Source organism: Phalacrocorax carbo, unplaced genomic scaffold (assembly GCF_963921805.1).
Source record: "Phalacrocorax carbo unplaced genomic scaffold, bPhaCar2.1 SCAFFOLD_32, whole genome shotgun sequence".
NCBI classification, from domain to species: Eukaryota; Metazoa; Chordata; class Aves; order Suliformes; family Phalacrocoracidae; genus Phalacrocorax; species Phalacrocorax carbo.
Genome location: NW_026990280.1, coordinates 386221 through 403453, shown reverse-complemented (window position 1 = coordinate 403453; position 17233 = coordinate 386221).

The window sequence follows — 17233 nt, the reverse complement described above, 5'->3', positions numbered from 1 at the left end:
CTAAAATAGAGGCTTTGAGCCTTAAAAGAGGGATTTGGACGTTAAAAATGAGATTTTGCTCCATAAAAGTAAGGGGTTTGGATGCTAAAAATGAGGGTTTGGGAACTAAAAGTGAGGCCTTGAGCCTTGAAAGAGGGGTTTGGACGCTGAAAGTGAGGTTTGCGGTCCCAACTCTAAGTCTTTGATGTTAAAAGAGGGGTTTGGGTGTTTTAAAGTGAGTCTTTGGGTGCTGAAAATGAGGCTTTGAGCCTTAAAAGAGGGCTTTGGACCCTGAAAGTGAAGGTTTGGATGATAAAAATGAGGCTTTGAGACTTAAAATCGAGGGGCTGGACTCTAAAAGTCATGATTTGTACTAGAACGAGAGTTTGACAATTACAAGTCCGGGTTCAGTGCTAAGAGTGAGGGTTTGGGACCTAAAAATGAGGCACTGAGCGTGAAAAGAGAGGTTTGGACCCTGAAAGTGCGGCTTTGGGTGTTAAAACCGAGGCTTTGGGAGTTAAAAGAGGGCTTTAGGTCCTAAAAGTGAGGGTTTGCTGTTAAAAATGAGGCTTTGAGCGTTAAAACCGGTTTGGCCCCTGAAAGTGAGATTTGCAGTCTTACTCTAAAAGGCTTTGAGGTTAAAAGAGGCTTTGGGTGCTTTAAAGTGCGTCTTTGGGAGGTATAAATGAGGCATTGAGCATTAAAAGAGGGGTTTGGGCAAAGAAAGTGAGGTTTTGGCTGTTAAAAATGAAGCTTTGAGCATAAAAGAGGGCTTTGGACCCTAGCATTGTGGTTTGCGGCCCTAACTATAAGGCTTTGAGCATTAAAAGAGGGGTTTGGGTGCTTTAAAGTAAGTCCTTGGGACATGAAAATGAGGGTATGTCCCTAAAAAGGAGGGGTTTGGACCCTAAAAGTGAGGTTTGCAGTCCTAACTCTAAGTCTTTGATGTTAAAAGAGGTGTTTGGGTGTTTTAAAGTGAGATTTGGGGACCTGAAAATGAGGCACTGAGCGTTAAAAGAGGGGTTTGGACCCTGAAAGTTTGGCTTTGAGTGTTAAAACCGAGGCTTTGAGTGTTAAAAGAGGGCTTTAGGTCCTAAAAGTGAGGGTTTGGCTGTTAGAAATGAGGCACTGAATTTTAAAACCAAGGTTTGGACCCTAGCAGTGAGGTTTGCAGTCCTAACTATAAGGCTTTGAGCATTAAAAGAGGGGTTTGGGTGCTTTAAAGTGCGTCTTTGGGTGCTGAAAATGAGGCTTTGAGCCTTAAAAGAGGGCTTTGGGCATTAATAATGATGTTTTGGTACCTGAAAGTGAAGGCCTGGATGCTAAAAGCAGGGGGTTTGGACCTAAAAATGAGGCACTGAGCATTAAAAGAGGGGTTTGGACCCTGAAAGTGAAGGTTTGGATGATAAAAATGAGTTTTTGAAGCTTAATAGAGGGGATTGGACTCTAAGAATTACTATTTGGAACAAAACAATGATGGTTTGACCATAAAAAGTCCAAGTTCGATGCTAAAAATGAGGGTTTGGGACCTAAAAAAAAGGCAGTGAGCGTGAAAAGAGGGGTTTGGGTAATAGAAGTAAGGGTTTGGAATTTTAAGAAGAGGGTTTGTCCCTAAAAAGGAGGGGTTTGGACCCTAAAAGTGAGGTTTGCAGTCCTAACTATAAGTCTTTGATGTTAAAAGAGGTGTTTGGGTGTTTTAAAGTGAGTTTTGGGGACCTGAAAATGAGGCACTGAGCGTTAAAAGAGGGGTTTGGACCCTGAAAGTTTGGCTTTGGGTGTTAAAACTGAGGCTTTGAGTGTTAAAAGAGGGCTTTAGGTCCTAAAAGTGAGGGTTTGGCTGTTAAAAATGAGGCACTGAGCTTTAAGAGAGAGGTTTGGACCCTAGCAGTGAGGTTTGTGGTCCTAACTATAAGGCTTTGAGCATTAAAAGAGGGGTTTGGGTGCTTTAAAGTGCGTCTTTGGGACGTGAAAATGAGGGTATGTCCCTAAAAAGGAGGGGTTTGGAGCCTGAAAGTGAGGGTTTGGCATCTAAAATAGAGGCTTTGAGCCTTAAAAGAGGGATTTGGACGTTAAAAATGAGATTTTGCTCCATAAAAGTAAGGGGTTTGGATGCTAAAAATGAGGGTTTGGGAACTAAAAGTGAGGCTTTGAGCCTTGAAAGAGGGGTTTGGACGCTGAAAGTGAGGTTTGCGGTCCCAACTCTAAGTCTTTGATGTTAAAAGAGGGGTTTGGGTGTTTTAAAGTGAGTCTTTGGGTGCTGAAAATGAGGCTTTGAGCCTTAAAAGAGGGCTTTGGACCCTGAAAGTGAAGGTTTGGATGATAAAAATGAGGCTTTGAGACTTAAAATCGAGGGGCTGGACTCTAAAAGTCATGATTTGTACTAGAACGAGAGTTTGACAATTACAAGTCCGGGTTCAGTGCTAAGAGTGAGGGTTTGGGACCTAAAAATGAGGCACTGAGCGTTAAAAGAGAGGTTTGGACCCTGAAAGTGCGGCTTTGGGTGTTAAAACCGAGGCTTTGGGAGTTAAAAGAGGGCTTTAGGTCCTAAAAGTGAGGGTTTGCTGTTAAAAATGAGGCTTTGAGCGTTAAAACCGGTTTGGCCCCTGAAAGTGAGATTTGCAGTCTTACTCTAAAAGGCTTTGAGGTTAAAAGAGGCTTTGGGTGCTTTAAAGTGCGTCTTTGGGAGGTATAAATGAGGCATTGAGCAGTAAAAGAGGGGTTTGGGCAAAGAAAGTGAGGTTTTGGCTGTTAAAAATGAAGCTTTGAGCATAAAAGAGGGCTTTGGACCCTAGCATTGTGGTTTGCGGCCCTAACTCTAAGGCTTTGAGCATTAAAAGAGGGGTTTGGGTGCTTTAAAGTAAGTCCTTGGGACATGAAAATGAGGGTATGTCCCTAAAAAGGAGGGGTTTGGACCCTAAAAGTGAGGTTTGCAGTCCTAACTCTAAGTCTTTGATGTTAAAAGAGGTGTTTGGGTGTTTTAAAGTGAGTTTTGGGGACCTGAAAATGAGGCACTGAGCGTTAAAAGTGGGGTTTGGACCCTGAAAGTTTGTCTTTGAGTGTTAAAACTGAGGCTTTGAGTGTTAAAAGAGGGCTTTAGGTCCTAAAAGTGAGGGTTTGGCTGTTAAAAATGAGGCACTGAGCTTTAAGAGAGAGGTTTGGACCCTAGCAGTGAGTTTTGTGGTCCTAACTATAAGGCTTTGAGCATTAAAAGAGGGGTTTGGGTGCTTTAAAGTGCGTCTTTGGGACGTGAAAATGAGGGTATGTCCCTAAAAAGGAGGGGTTTGGACCCTGAAAGTGAGGGTTTGGGATCTAAAATAGAGGCTTTGAGCCTTAAAAGAGGGATTTGGACGTTAAAAATGAGATTTTGCTCCATAAAAGTAAGGGGTTTGGATGCTAAAAATGAGGGTTTGGGAACTAAAAGTGAGGCTTTGAGCCTTGAAAGAGGGGTTTGGACGCTGAAAGTGAGGTTTGCGGTCCCAACTCTAAGTCTTTGATGTTAAAAGAGGGGTTTGGGTGTTTTAAAGTGAGTCTTTGGGTGTGAAAATGAGGCTTTGAGCCTTAAAAGAGGGCTTTGGACCCTGAAAGTGAAGGTTTGGATGATAAAAATGAGGCTTTGAGACTTAAAATCGAGGGGCTGGACTCTAAAAGTCATGATTTGTACTAGAACGAGAGTTTGACAATTACAAGTCCGGGTTCAGTGCTAAGAGTGAGGGTTTGGGACCTAAAAATGAGGCACTGAGCGTTAAAAGAGAGGTTTGGACCCTGAAAGTGCGGCTTTGGGTGTTAAAACCGAGGCTTTGGGAGTTAAAAGAGGGCTTTAGGTCCTAAAAGTGAGGGTTTGCTGTTAAAAATGAGGCTTTGAGCGTTAAAACCGGTTTGGCCCCTAAAAGTGAGATTTGCAGTCTTACTCTAAAAGGCTTTGAGGTTAAAAGAGGCTTTGGGTGCTTTAAAGTGCGTCTTTGGGAGGTATAAATGAGGCATTGAGCATTAAAAGAGGGGTTTGGGCAAAGAAAGTGAGGTTTTGGCTGTTAAAAATGAAGCTTTGAGCATAAAAGAGGGCTTTGGACCCTAGCATTGTGGTTTGCGGCCCTAACTCTAAGGCTTTGAGCATTAAAAGAGGGGTTTGGGTGCTTTAAAGTAAGTCCTTGGGACATGAAAATGAGGGTATGTCCCTAAAAAGGAGGGGTTTGGACCCTAAAAGTGAGGTTTGCAGTCCTAACTCTAAGTCTTTGATGTTAAAAGAGGGGTTTGGGTGTTTTAAAGTGAGATTTGGGGACCTGAAAATGAGGCACTGAGCGTTAAAAGAGGGGTTTGGACCCTGAAAGTTTGGCTTTGAGTGTTAAAACTGAGGCTTTGAGTGTTAAAAGAGGGCTTTAGGTCCTAAAAGTGAGGGTTTGGCTGTTAGAAATGAGGCATTGAATTTTAAAACCAGGGTTTGGACCCTAGCAGTGAGGTTTGCAGTCCTAACTATAAGGCTTTGATGTTAAAAGAGGGGTTTGGGTGCTTTAAAGTGCGTCTTTGGGTGCTGAAAATGAGGCTTTGAGCCTTAAAAGAGGGCTTTGGGCATTAATAATGATGTTTTGGTACCTGAAAGTGAAGGCCTGGATGCTAAAAGCAGTGGGTTTGGACCTAAAAATGAGGCACTGAGCATTAAAAGAGGGGTTTGGACCCTGAAAGTGAAGGTTTGGATGATAAAAATGAGTTTTTGAAGCTTAATAGAGGGGTTTGGACTCTAAGAATTACTATTTGGAACAAAACAATGATGGTTTGACCATAAAAAGTCCAAGTTCGATGCTAAAAATGAGGGTTTGGGACCTAAAAATGAGGCAGTGAGCGTGAAAAGAGGGGTTTGGGTAATAGAAGTAAGGGTTTGGAATTTTAAGAAGAGGGTTTGTCCCTAAAAAGGAGGGGTTTGGACCCTAAAAGTGAGGTTTGCAGTCCTAACTCTAAGTCTTTGATGTTAAAAGAGGGGTTTGGGTGTTTTAAAGTGAGTTTTGGGGACCTGAAAATGAGGCACTGAGCGTTAAAAGTGGGGTTTGGACCCTGAAAGTTTGGCTTTGAGTGTTAAAACTGAGGCTTTGAGTGTTAGAAGAGGGCTTTAGGTCCTAAAAGTGAGGGTTTGGCTGTTAAAAATGAGGCACTGAGCTTTAAGAGAGAGGTTTGGACCCTAGCAGTGAGGTTTGTGGTCCTAACTATAAGGCTTTGAGCATTAAAAGAGGGGTTTGGGTGCTTTAAAGTGCGTCTTTGGGTGCTGAAAATGAGGGTATGTCCCTAAAAAGGAGGGGTTTGGACCCTGAAAGTGAGGGTTTGGCATCTAAAATAGAGGCTTTGAGCCTTAAAAGAGGGATTTGGACGTTAAAAATGAGATTTTGCTCCATAAAAGTAAGGGGTTTGGATGCTAAAAATGAGGGTTTGGGAACTAAAAGTGAGGCCTTGAGCCTTGAAAGAGGGGTTTGGACGCTGAAAGTGAGGTTTGCGGTCCCAACTCTAAGTCTTTGATGTTAAAAGAGGGGTTTGGGTGTTTTAAAGTGAGTCTTTGGGTGCTGAAAATGAGGCTTTGAGCCTTAAAAGGGGCTTTGGACCCTGAAAGTGAAGGTTTGGATGATAAAAATGAGGCTTTGAGACTTAAAATCGAGGGGCTGGACTCTAAAAGTCATGATTTGTACTAGAACGAGAGTTTGACAATTACAAGTCCGGGTTCAGTGCTAAGAGTGAGGGTTTGGGACCTAAAAATGAGGCACTGAGCGTTAAAAGAGAGGTTTGGACCCTGAAAGTGCGGCTTTGGGTGTTAAAACCGAGGCTTTGGGAGTTAAAAGAGGGCTTTAGGTCCTAAAAGTGAGGGTTTGCTGTTAAAAATGAGGCTTTGAGCGTTAAAACCGGTTTGGCCCCTAAAAGTGAGATTTGCAGTCTTACTCTAAAAGGCTTTGAGGTTAAAAGAGGCTTTGGGTGCTTTAAAGTGCGTCTTTGGGAGGTATAAATGAGGCATTGAGCATTAAAAGAGGGGTTTGGGCAAAGAAAGTGAGGGTTTGGCTGTTAAAAATGAAGCTTTGAGCATAAAAGAGGGCTTTGGACCCTAGCATTGTGGTTTGCGGCCCTAACTATAAGGCTTTGAGCATTAAAAGAGGGGTTTGGGTGCTTTAAAGTAAGTCCTTGGGACATGAAAATGAGGGTATGTCCCTAAAAAGGAGGGGTTTGGACCCTAAAAGTGAGGTTTGCAGTCCTAACTCTAAGTCTTTGATGTTAAAAGAGGGGTTTGGGTGTTTTAAAGTGAGATTTGGGGACCTGAAAATGAGGCACTGAGCGTTAAAAGAGGGGTTTGGACCCTGAAAGTTTGGCTTTGAGTGTTAAAACTGAGGCTTTGAGTGTTAAAAGAGGGCTTTAGGTCCTAAAAGTGAGGGTTTGGCTGTTAGAAATGAGGCATTGAATTTTAAAACCAAGGTTTGGACCCTAGCAGTGAGGTTTGCAGTCCTAACTATAAGGCTTTGATGTTAAAAGAGGGGTTTGGGTGCTTTAAAGTGCGTCTTTGGGTGCTGAAAATGAGGCTTTGAGCCTTAAAAGAGGGCTTTGGGCATTAATAATGATGTTTTGGTACCTGAAAGTGAAGGCCTGGATGCTAAAAGCAGTGGGTTTGGACCTAAAAATGAGGCACTGAGCATTAAAAGAGGGGTTTGGACCCTGAAAGTGAAGGTTTGGATGATAAAAATGAGTTTTTGAAGCTTAATAGAGGGGTTTGGACTCTAAGAATTACTATTTGGAACAAAACAATGATGGTTTGACCATAAAAAGTCCAAGTTCGATGCTAAAAATGAGGGTTTGGGACCTAAAAATGAGGCAGTGAGCGTGAAAAGAGGGGTTTGGGTAATAGAAGTAAGGGTTTGGAATTTTAAAAAGAGGGTTTGTCCCTAAAAAGGAGGGGTTTGGACCCTAAAAGTGAGGTTTGCAGTCCTAACTCTAAGTCTTTGATGTTAAAAGAGGTGTTTGGGTGTTTTAAAGTGAGTTTTGGGGACCTGAAAATGAGGCACTGAGCGTTAAAAGAGGGGTTTGGACCCTGAAAGTTTGGCTTTGGGTGTTAAAACTGAGGCTTTGAGTGTTAGAAGAGGGCTTTAGGTCCTAAAAGTGAGGGTTTGGCTGTTAAAAATGAGGCACTGAGCTTTAAGAGAGAGGTTTGGACCCTAGCACTGAGGTTTGTGGTCCTAACTATAAGGCTTTGAGCATTAAAAGAGGGGTTTGGGTGCTTTAAAGTGCGTCTTTGGGTGCTGAAAATGAGGGTATGTCCCTAAAAAGGAGGGGTTTGGAGCCTGAAAGTGAGGGTTTGGCATCTAAAATAGAGGCTTTGAGCCTTAAAAGAGGGATTTGGACGTTAAAAATGAGATTTTGCTCCATAAAAGTAAGGGGTTTGGATGCTAAAAATGAGGGTTTGGGAACTAAAAGTGAGGCCTTGAGCCTTGAAAGAGGGGTTTGGACGCTGAAAGTGAGGTTTGCGGTCCCAACTCTAAGTCTTTGATGTTAAAAGAGGGGTTTGGGTGTTTTAAAGTGAGTCTTTGGGTGCTGAAAATGAGGCTTTGAGCCTTAAAAGAGGGCTTTGGACCCTGAAAGTGAAGGTTTGGATGATAAAAATGAGGCTTTGAGACTTAAAATCGAGGGGCTGGACTCTAAAAGTCATGATTTGTACTAGAACGAGAGTTTGACAATTACAAGTCCGGGTTCAGTGCTAAGAGTGAGGGTTTGGGACCTAAAAATGAGGCACTGAGCGTTAAAAGAGAGGTTTGGACCCTGAAAGTGCAGCTTTGGGTGTTAAAACCGAGGCTTTGGGAGTTAAAAGAGGGCTTTAGGTCCTAAAAGTGAGGGTTTGCTGTTAAAAATGAGGCTTTGAGCGTTAAAACCGGTTTGGCCCCTAAAAGTGAGATTTGCAGTCTTACTCTAAAAGGCTTTGAGGTTAAAAGAGGCTTTGGGTGCTTTAAAGTGCGTCTTTGGGAGGTATAAATGAGGCATTGAGCATTAAAAGAGGGGTTTGGGCAAAGAAAGTGAGGGTTTGGCTGTTAAAAATGAAGCTTTGAGCATAAAAGAGGGCTTTGGACCCTAGCATTGTGGTTTGCGGCCCTAACTCTAAGGCTTTGAGCATTAAAAGAGGGGTTTGGGTGCTTTAAAGTAAGTCCTTGGGACATGAAAATGAGGGTATGTCCCTAAAAAGGAGGGGTTTGGACCCTAAAAGTGAGGTTTGCAGTCCTAACTCTAAGTCTTTGATGTTAAAAGAGGGGTTTGGGTGTTTTAAAGTGAGATTTGGGGACCTGAAAATGAGGCACTGAGCGTTAAAAGAGGGGTTTGGACCCTGAAAGTTTGGCTTTGAGTGTTAAAACTGAGGCTTTGAGTGTTAAAAGAGGGCTTTAGGTCCTAAAAGTGAGGGTTTGGCTGTTAGAAATGAGGCATTGAATTTTAAAACCAAGGTTTGGACCCTAGCAGTGAGGTTTGCAGTCCTAACTATAAGGCTTTGATGTTAAAAGAGGGGTTTGGGTGCTTTAAAGTGCGTCTTTGGGTGCTGAAAATGAGGCTTTGAGCCTTAAAAGAGGGCTTTGGGCATTAATAATGATGTTTTGGTACCTGAAAGTGAAGGCCTGGATGCTAAAAGCAGTGGGTTTGGACCTAAAAATGAGGCACTGAGCATTAAAAGAGGGGTTTGGACCCTGAAAGTGAAGGTTTGGATGATAAAAATGAGTTTTTGAAGCTTAATAGAGGGGTTTGGACTCTAAGAATTACTATTTGGAACAAAACAATGATGGTTTGACCATAAAAAGTCCAAGTTCGATGCTAAAAATGAGGGTTTGGGACCTAAAAATGAGGCAGTGAGCGTGAAAAGAGGGGTTTGGGTAATAGAAGTAAGGGTTTGGAATTTTAAAAAGAGGGTTTGTCCCTAAAAAGGAGGGGTTTGGACCCTAAAAGTGAGGTTTGCAGTCCTAACTGTAAGTCTTTGATGTTAAAAGAGGGGTTTGGGTGTTTTAAAGTGAGTTTTGGGGACCTGAAAATGAGGCACTGAGCGTTAAAAGTGGGGTTTGGACCCTGAAAGTTTGGCTTTGAGTGTTAAAACCGAGGCTTTGAGTGTTAGAAGAGGGCTTTAGGTCCTAAAAGTGAGGGTTTGGCTGTTAAAAATGAGGCACTGAGCTTTAAGAGAGAGGTTTGGACCCTAGCAGTGAGGTTTGTGGTCCTAACTATAAGGCTTTGAGCATTAAAAGAGGGGTTTGGGTGCTTTAAAGTGCGTCTTTGGGTGCTGAAAATGAGGGTATGTCCCTAAAAAGGAGGGGTTTGGACCCTGAAAGTGAGGGTTTGGCATCTAAAATAGAGGCTTTGAGCCTTAAAAGAGGGATTTGGACGTTAAAAATGAGATTTTGCTCCATAAAAGTAAGGGGTTTGGATGCTAAAAATGAGGGTTTGGGAACTAAAAGTGAGGCCTTGAGCCTTGAAAGAGGGGTTTGGACGCTGAAAGTGAGGTTTGCGGTCCCAACTCTAAGTCTTTGATGTTAAAAGAGGGGTTTGGGTGTTTTAAAGTGAGTCTTTGGGTGCTGAAAATGAGGCTTTGAGCCTTAAAAGAGGGCTTTGGACCCTGAAAGTGAAGGTTTGGATGATAAAAATGAGGCTTTGAGACTTAAAATCGAGGGGCTGGACTCTAAAAGTCATGATTTGTACTAGAACGAGAGTTTGACAATTACAAGTCCGGGTTCAGTGCTAAGAGTGAGGGTTTGGGACCTAAAAATGAGGCACTGAGCGTTAAAAGAGAGGTTTGGACCCTGAAAGTGCGGCTTTGGGTGTTAAAACCGAGGCTTTGGGAGTTAAAAGAGGGCTTTAGGTCCTAAAAGTGAGGGTTTGCTGTTAAAAATGAGGCTTTGAGCGTTAAAACCGATTTGGCCCCTGAAAGTGAGATTTGCAGTCTTACTCTAAAAGGCTTTGAGGTTAAAAGAGGCTTTGGGTGCTTTAAAGTGCGTCTTTGGGAGGTATAAATGAGGCATTGAGCATTAAAAGAGGGGTTTGGGCAAAGAAAGTGAGGTTTTGGCTGTTAAAAATGAAGCTTTGAGCATAAAAGAGGGCTTTGGACCCTAGCATTGTGGTTTGCGGCCCTAACTATAAGGCTTTGAGCATTAAAAGAGGGGTTTGGGTGCTTTAAAGTAAGTCCTTGGGACATGAAAATGAGGGTATGTCCCTAAAAAGGAGGGGTTTGGACCCTAAAAGTGAGGTTTGCAGTCCTAACTCTAAGTCTTTGATGTTAAAAGAGGTGTTTGGGTGTTTTAAAGTGAGTTTTGGGGACCTGAAAATGAGGCACTGAGCGTTAAAAGTGGGGTTTGGACCCTGAAAGTTTGGCTTTGAGTGTTAAAACTGAGGCTTTGAGTGTTAAAAGAGGGCTTTAGGTCCTAAAAGTGAGGGTTTGGCTGTTAAAAATGAGGCACTGAGCTTTAAGAGAGAGGTTTGGACCCTAGCAGTGAGTTTTGTGGTCCTAACTATAAGGCTTTGAGCATTAAAAGAGGGGTTTGGGTGCTTTAAAGTGCGTCTTTGGGTGCTGAAAATGAGGCTTTGAGCCTTAAAAGAGGGCTTTGGGCATTAATAATGATGTTTTGGTACCTGAAAGTGAAGGCCTGGATGCTAAAAGCAGTGGGTTTGGACCTAAAAATGAGGCACTGAGCATTAAAAGAGGGGTTTGGACCCTGAAAGTGAAGGTTTGGATGATAAAAATGAGTTTTTGAAGCTTAATAGAGGGGTTTGGACTCTAAGAATTACTATTTGGAACAAAACAATGATGGTTTGACCATAAAAAGTCCAAGTTCGATGCTAAAAATGAGGGTTTGGGACCTAAAAATGAGGCAGTGAGCGTGAAAAGAGGGGTTTGGGTAATAGAAGTAAGGGTTTGGAATTTTAAAAAGAGGGTTTGTCCCTAAAAAGGAGGGGTTTGGACCCTAAAAGTGAGGTTTGCAGTCCTAACTCTAAGTCTTTGATGTTAAAAGAGGTGTTTGGGTGTTTTAAAGTGAGTTTTGGGGACCTGAAAATGAGGCACTGAGCGTTAAAAGAGGGGTTTGGACCCTGAAAGTTTGGCTTTGGGTGTTAAAACTGAGGCTTTGAGTGTTAGAAGAGGGCTTTAGGTCCTAAAAGTGAGGGTTTGGCTGTTAAAAATGAGGCACTGAGCTTTAAGAGAGAGGTTTGGACCCTAGCAGTGAGGTTTGTGGTCCTAACTATAAGGCTTTGAGCATTAAAAGAGGGGTTTGGGTGCTTTAAAGTGCGTCTTTGGGTGCTGAAAATGAGGGTATGGCCCTAAAAAGGAGGGGTTTGGAGCCTGAAAGTGAGGGTTTGGGATCTAAAATAGAGGCTTTGAGCCTTAAAAGAGGGATTTGGACGTTAAAAATGAGATTTTGCTCCATAAAAGTAAGGGGTTTGGATGCTAAAAATGAGGGTTTGGGAACTAAAAGTGAGGCCTTGAGCCTTGAAAGAGGGGTTTGGACGCTGAAAGTGAGGTTTGCGGTCCCAACTCTAAGTCTTTGATGTTAAAAGAGGGGTTTGGGTGTTTTAAAGTGAGTCTTTGGGTGCTGAAAATGAGGCTTTGAGCCTTAAAAGAGGGCTTTGGACCCTGAAAGTGAAGGTTTGGATGATAAAAATGAGGCTTTGAGACTTAAAATCGAGGGGCTGGACTCTAAAAGTCATGATTTGTACTAGAACGAGAGTTTGACAATTACAAGTCCGGGTTCAGTGCTAAGAGTGAGGGTTTGGGACCTAAAAATGAGGCACTGAGCGTTAAAAGAGAGGTTTGGACCCTGAAAGTGCAGCTTTGGGTGTTAAAACCGAGGCTTTGGGAGTTAAAAGAGGGCTTTAGGTCCTAAAAGTGAGGGTTTGCTGTTAAAAATGAGGCTTTGAGCGTTAAAACCGGTTTGGCCCCTAAAAGTGAGATTTGCAGTCTTACTCTAAAAGGCTTTGAGGTTAAAAGAGGCTTTGGGTGCTTTAAAGTGCGTCTTTGGGAGGTATAAATGAGGCATTGAGCATTAAAAGAGGGGTTTGGGCAAAGAAAGTGAGGGTTTGGCTGTTAAAAATGAAGCTTTGAGCATAAAAGATGGCTTTGGACCCTAGCATTGTGGTTTGCGGCCCTAACTATAAGGCTTTGAGCATTAAAAGAGGGGTTTGGGTGCTTTAAAGTAAGTCCTTGGGACATGAAAATGAGGGTATGTCCCTAAAAAGGAGGGGTTTGGACCCTAAAAGTGAGGTTTGCAGTCCTAACTCTAAGTCTTTGATGTTAAAAGAGGTGTTTGGGTGTTTTAAAGTGAGATTTGGGGACCTGAAAATGAGGCACTGAGCGTTAAAAGAGGGGTTTGGACCCTGAAAGTTTGGCTTTGAGTGTTAAAACTGAGGCTTTGAGTGTTAAAAGAGGGCTTTAGGTCCTAAAAGTGAGGGTTTGGCTGTTAGAAATGAGGCATTGAATTTTAAAACCAGGGTTTGGACCCTAGCAGTGAGGTTTGCAGTCCTAACTATAAGGCTTTGATGTTAAAAGAGGGGTTTGGGTGCTTTAAAGTGCGTCTTTGGGTGCTGAAAATGAGGCTTTGAGCCTTAAAAGAGGGCTTTGGGCATTAATAATGATGTTTTGGTACCTGAAAGTGAAGGCCTGGATGCTAAAAGCAGTGGGTTTGGACCTAAAAATGAGGCACTGAGCATTAAAAGAGGGGTTTGGACCCTGAAAGTGAAGGTTTGGATGATAAAAATGAGTTTTTGAAGCTTAATAGAGGGGTTTGGACTCTAAGAATTACTATTTGGAACAAAACAATGATGGTTTGACCATAAAAAGTCCAAGTTCGATGCTAAAAATGAGGGTTTGGGACCTAAAAATGAGGCAGTGAGCGTGAAAAGAGGGGTTTGGGTAATAGAAGTAAGGGTTTGGAATTTTAAAAAGAGGGTTTGTCCCTAAAAAGGAGGGGTTTGGACCCTAAAAGTGAGGTTTGCAGTCCTAACTGTAAGTCTTTGATGTTAAAAGAGGGGTTTGGGTGTTTTAAAGTGAGTTTTGGGGACCTGAAAATGAGGCACTGAGCGTTAAAAGTGGGGTTTGGACCCTGAAAGTTTGGCTTTGAGTGTTAAAACTGAGGCTTTGAGTGTTAGAAGAGGGCTTTAGGTCCTAAAAGTGAGGGTTTGGCTGTTAAAAATGAGGCACTGAGCTTTAAGAGAGAGGTTTGGACCCTAGCAGTGAGGTTTGTGGTCCTAACTATAAGGCTTTGAGCATTAAAAGAGGGGTTTGGGTGCTTTAAAGTGCGTCTTTGGGTGCTGAAAATGAGGGTATGTCCCTAAAAAGGAGGGGTTTGGAGCCTGAAAGTGAGGGTTTGGCATCTAAAATAGAGGCTTTGAGCCTTAAAAGAGGGATTTGGACGTTAAAAATGAGATTTTGCTCCATAAAAGTAAGGGGTTTGGATGCTAAAAATGAGGGTTTGGGAACTAAAAGTGAGGCCTTGAGCCTTGAAAGAGGGGTTTGGACGCTGAAAGTGAGGTTTGCGGTCCCAACTCTAAGTCTTTGATGTTAAAAGAGGGGTTTGGGTGTTTTAAAGTGAGTCTTTGGGTGCTGAAAATGAGGCTTTGAGCCTTAAAAGAGGGCTTTGGACCCTGAAAGTGAAGGTTTGGATGATAAAAATGAGGCTTTGAGACTTAAAATCGAGGGGCTGGACTCTAAAAGTCATGATTTGTACTAGAACGAGAGTTTGACAATTACAAGTCCGGGTTCAGTGCTAAGAGTGAGGGTTTGGGACCTAAAAATGAGGCACTGAGCGTTAAAAGAGAGGTTTGGACCCTGAAAGTGCGGCTTTGGGTGTTAAAACCGAGGCTTTGGGAGTTAAAAGAGGGCTTTAGGTCCTAAAAGTGAGGGTTTGCTGTTAAAAATGAGGCTTTGAGCGTTAAAACCGGTTTGGCCCCTAAAAGTGAGATTTGCAGTCTTACTCTAAAAGGCTTTGAGGTTAAAAGAGGCTTTGGGTGCTTTAAAGTGCGTCTTTGGGAGGTATAAATGAGGCATTGAGCATTAAAAGAGGGGTTTGGGCAAAGAAAGTGAGGGTTTGGCTGTTAAAAATGAAGCTTTGAGCATAAAAGAGGGCTTTGGACCCTAGCATTGTGGTTTGCGGCCCTAACTCTAAGGCTTTGAGCATTAAAAGAGGGGTTTGGGTGCTTTAAAGTAAGTCCTTGGGACATGAAAATGAGGGTATGTCCCTAAAAAGGAGGGGTTTGGACCCTAAAAGTGAGGTTTGCAGTCCTAACTCTAAGTCTTTGATGTTAAAAGAGGGGTTTGGGTGTTTTAAAGTGAGATTTGGGGACCTGAAAATGAGGCACTGAGCGTTAAAAGAGGGGTTTGGACCCTGAAAGTTTGGCTTTGAGTGTTAAAACTGAGGCTTTGAGTGTTAAAAGAGGGCTTTAGGTCCTAAAAGTGAGGGTTTGGCTGTTAGAAATGAGGCATTGAATTTTAAAACCAAGGTTTGGACCCTAGCAGTGAGGTTTGCAGTCCTAACTATAAGGCTTTGATGTTAAAAGAGGGGTTTGGGTGCTTTAAAGTGCGTCTTTGGGTGCTGAAAATGAGGCTTTGAGCCTTAAAAGAGGGCTTTGGGCATTAATAATGATGTTTTGGTACCTGAAAGTGAAGGCCTGGATGCTAAAAGCAGTGGGTTTGGACCTAAAAATGAGGCACTGAGCATTAAAAGAGGGGTTTGGACCCTGAAAGTGAAGGTTTGGATGATAAAAATGAGTTTTTGAAGCTTAATAGAGGGGTTTGGACTCTAAGAATTACTATTTGGAACAAAACAATGATGGTTTGACCATAAAAAGTCCAAGTTCGATGCTAAAAATGAGGGTTTGGGACCTAAAAATGAGGCAGTGAGCGTGAAAAGAGGGGTTTGGGTAATAGAAGTAAGGGTTTGGAATTTTAAAAAGAGGGTTTGTCCCTAAAAAGGAGGGGTTTGGACCCTAAAAGTGAGGTTTGCAGTCCTAACTCTAAGTCTTTGATGTTAAAAGAGGTGTTTGGGTGTTTTAAAGTGAGTTTTGGGGACCTGAAAATGAGGCACTGAGCGTTAAAAGAGGGGTTTGGACCCTGAAAGTTTGGCTTTGGGTGTTAAAACTGAGGCTTTGAGTGTTAGAAGAGGGCTTTAGGTCCTAAAAGTGAGGGTTTGGCTGTTAAAAATGAGGCACTGAGCTTTAAGAGAGAGGTTTGGACCCTAGCAGTGAGGTTTGTGGTCCTAACTATAAGGCTTTGAGCATTAAAAGAGGGGTTTGGGTGCTTTAAAGTGCGTCTTTGGGTGCTGAAAATGAGGGTATGTCCCTAAAAAGGAGGGGTTTGGAGCCTGAAAGTGAGGGTTTGGCATCTAAAATAGAGGCTTTGAGCCTTAAAAGAGGGATTTGGACGTTAAAAATGAGATTTTGCTCCATAAAAGTAAGGGGTTTGGATGCTAAAAATGAGGGTTTGGGAACTAAAAGTGAGGCCTTGAGCCTTGAAAGAGGGGTTTGGACGCTGAAAGTGAGGTTTGCGGTCCCAACTCTAAGTCTTTGATGTTAAAAGAGGGGTTTGGGTGTTTTAAAGTGAGTCTTTGGGTGCTGAAAATGAGGCTTTGAGCCTTAAAAGAGGGCTTTGGACCCTGAAAGTGAAGGTTTGGATGATAAAAATGAGGCTTTGAGACTTAAAATCGAGGGGCTGGACTCTAAAAGTCATGATTTGTACTAGAACGAGAGTTTGACAATTACAAGTCCGGGTTCAGTGCTAAGAGTGAGGGTTTGGGACCTAAAAATGAGGCACTGAGCGTTAAAAGAGAGGTTTGGACCCTGAAAGTGCGGCTTTGGGTGTTAAAACCGAGGCTTTGGGAGTTAAAAGAGGGCTTTAGGTCCTAAAAGTGAGGGTTTGCTGTTAAAAATGAGGCTTTGAGCGTTAAAACCGGTTTGGCCCCTAAAAGTGAGATTTGCAGTCTTACTCTAAAAGGCTTTGAGGTTAAAAGAGGCTTTGGGTGCTTTAAAGTGCGTCTTTGGGAGGTATAAATGAGGCATTGAGCATTAAAAGAGGGGTTTGGGCAAAGAAAGTGAGGGTTTGGCTGTTAAAAATGAAGCTTTGAGCATAAAAGAGGGCTTTGGACCCTAGCATTGTGGTTTGCGGCCCTAACTATAAGGCTTTGAGCATTAAAAGAGGGGTTTGGGTGCTTTAAAGTAAGTCCTTGGGACATGAAAATGAGGGTATGTCCCTAAAAAGGAGGGGTTTGGACCCTAAAAGTGAGGTTTGCAGTCCTAACTCTAAGTCTTTGATGTTAAAAGAGGGGTTTGGGTGTTTTAAAGTGAGATTTGGGGACCTGAAAATGAGGCACTGAGCGTTAAAAGAGGGGTTTGGACCCTGAAAGTTTGGCTTTGAGTGTTAAAACTGAGGCTTTGAGTGTTAAAAGAGGGCTTTAGGTCCTAAAAGTGAGGGTTTGGCTGTTAGAAATGAGGCATTGAATTTTAAAACCAAGGTTTGGACCCTAGCAGTGAGGTTTGCAGTCCTAACTCTAAGGCTTTGATGTTAAAAGAGGGGTTTGGGTGCTTTAAAGGAAGTCTTTGGGTGCTGAAAATGAGGCTTTGAGCCGTAAAAGAGGGCTTTGGGCATTAATAATGATGTTTTGGTACCTGAAAGTGAAGGCCTGGATGCTAAAAGCAGTGGGTTTGGACCTAAAAATGAGGCACTGAGCATTAAAAGAGGGGTTTGGACCCTGAAAGTGAAGGTTTGGATGATAAAAATGAGTTTTTGAAGCTTAATAGAGGGGTTTGGACTCTAAGAATTACTATTTGGAACAAAACAATGATGGTTTGACCATAAAAAGTCCAAGTTCGATGCTAAAAATGAGGGTTTGGGACCTAAAAATGAGGCAGTGAGCGTGAAAAGAGGGGTTTGGGTAATAGAAGTAAGGGTTTGGAATTTTAAAAAGAGGGTTTGTCCCTAAAAAGGAGGGGTTTGGACCCTAAAAGTGAGGTTTGCAGTCCTAACTCTAAGTCTTTGATGTTAAAAGAGGTGTTTGGGTGTTTTAAAGTGAGTTTTGGGGACCTGAAAATGAGGCACTGAGCGTTAAAAGAGGGGTTTGGACCCTGAAAGTTTGGCTTTGAGTGTTAAAACTGAGGCTTTGAGTGTTAAAAGAGGGCTTTAGGTCCTAAAAGTGAGGGTTTGGCTGTTAAAAATGAGGCACTGAGCTTTAAGAGAGAGGTTTGGACCCTAGCAGTGAGGTTTGTGGTCCTAACTATAAGGCTTTGAGCATTAAAAGAG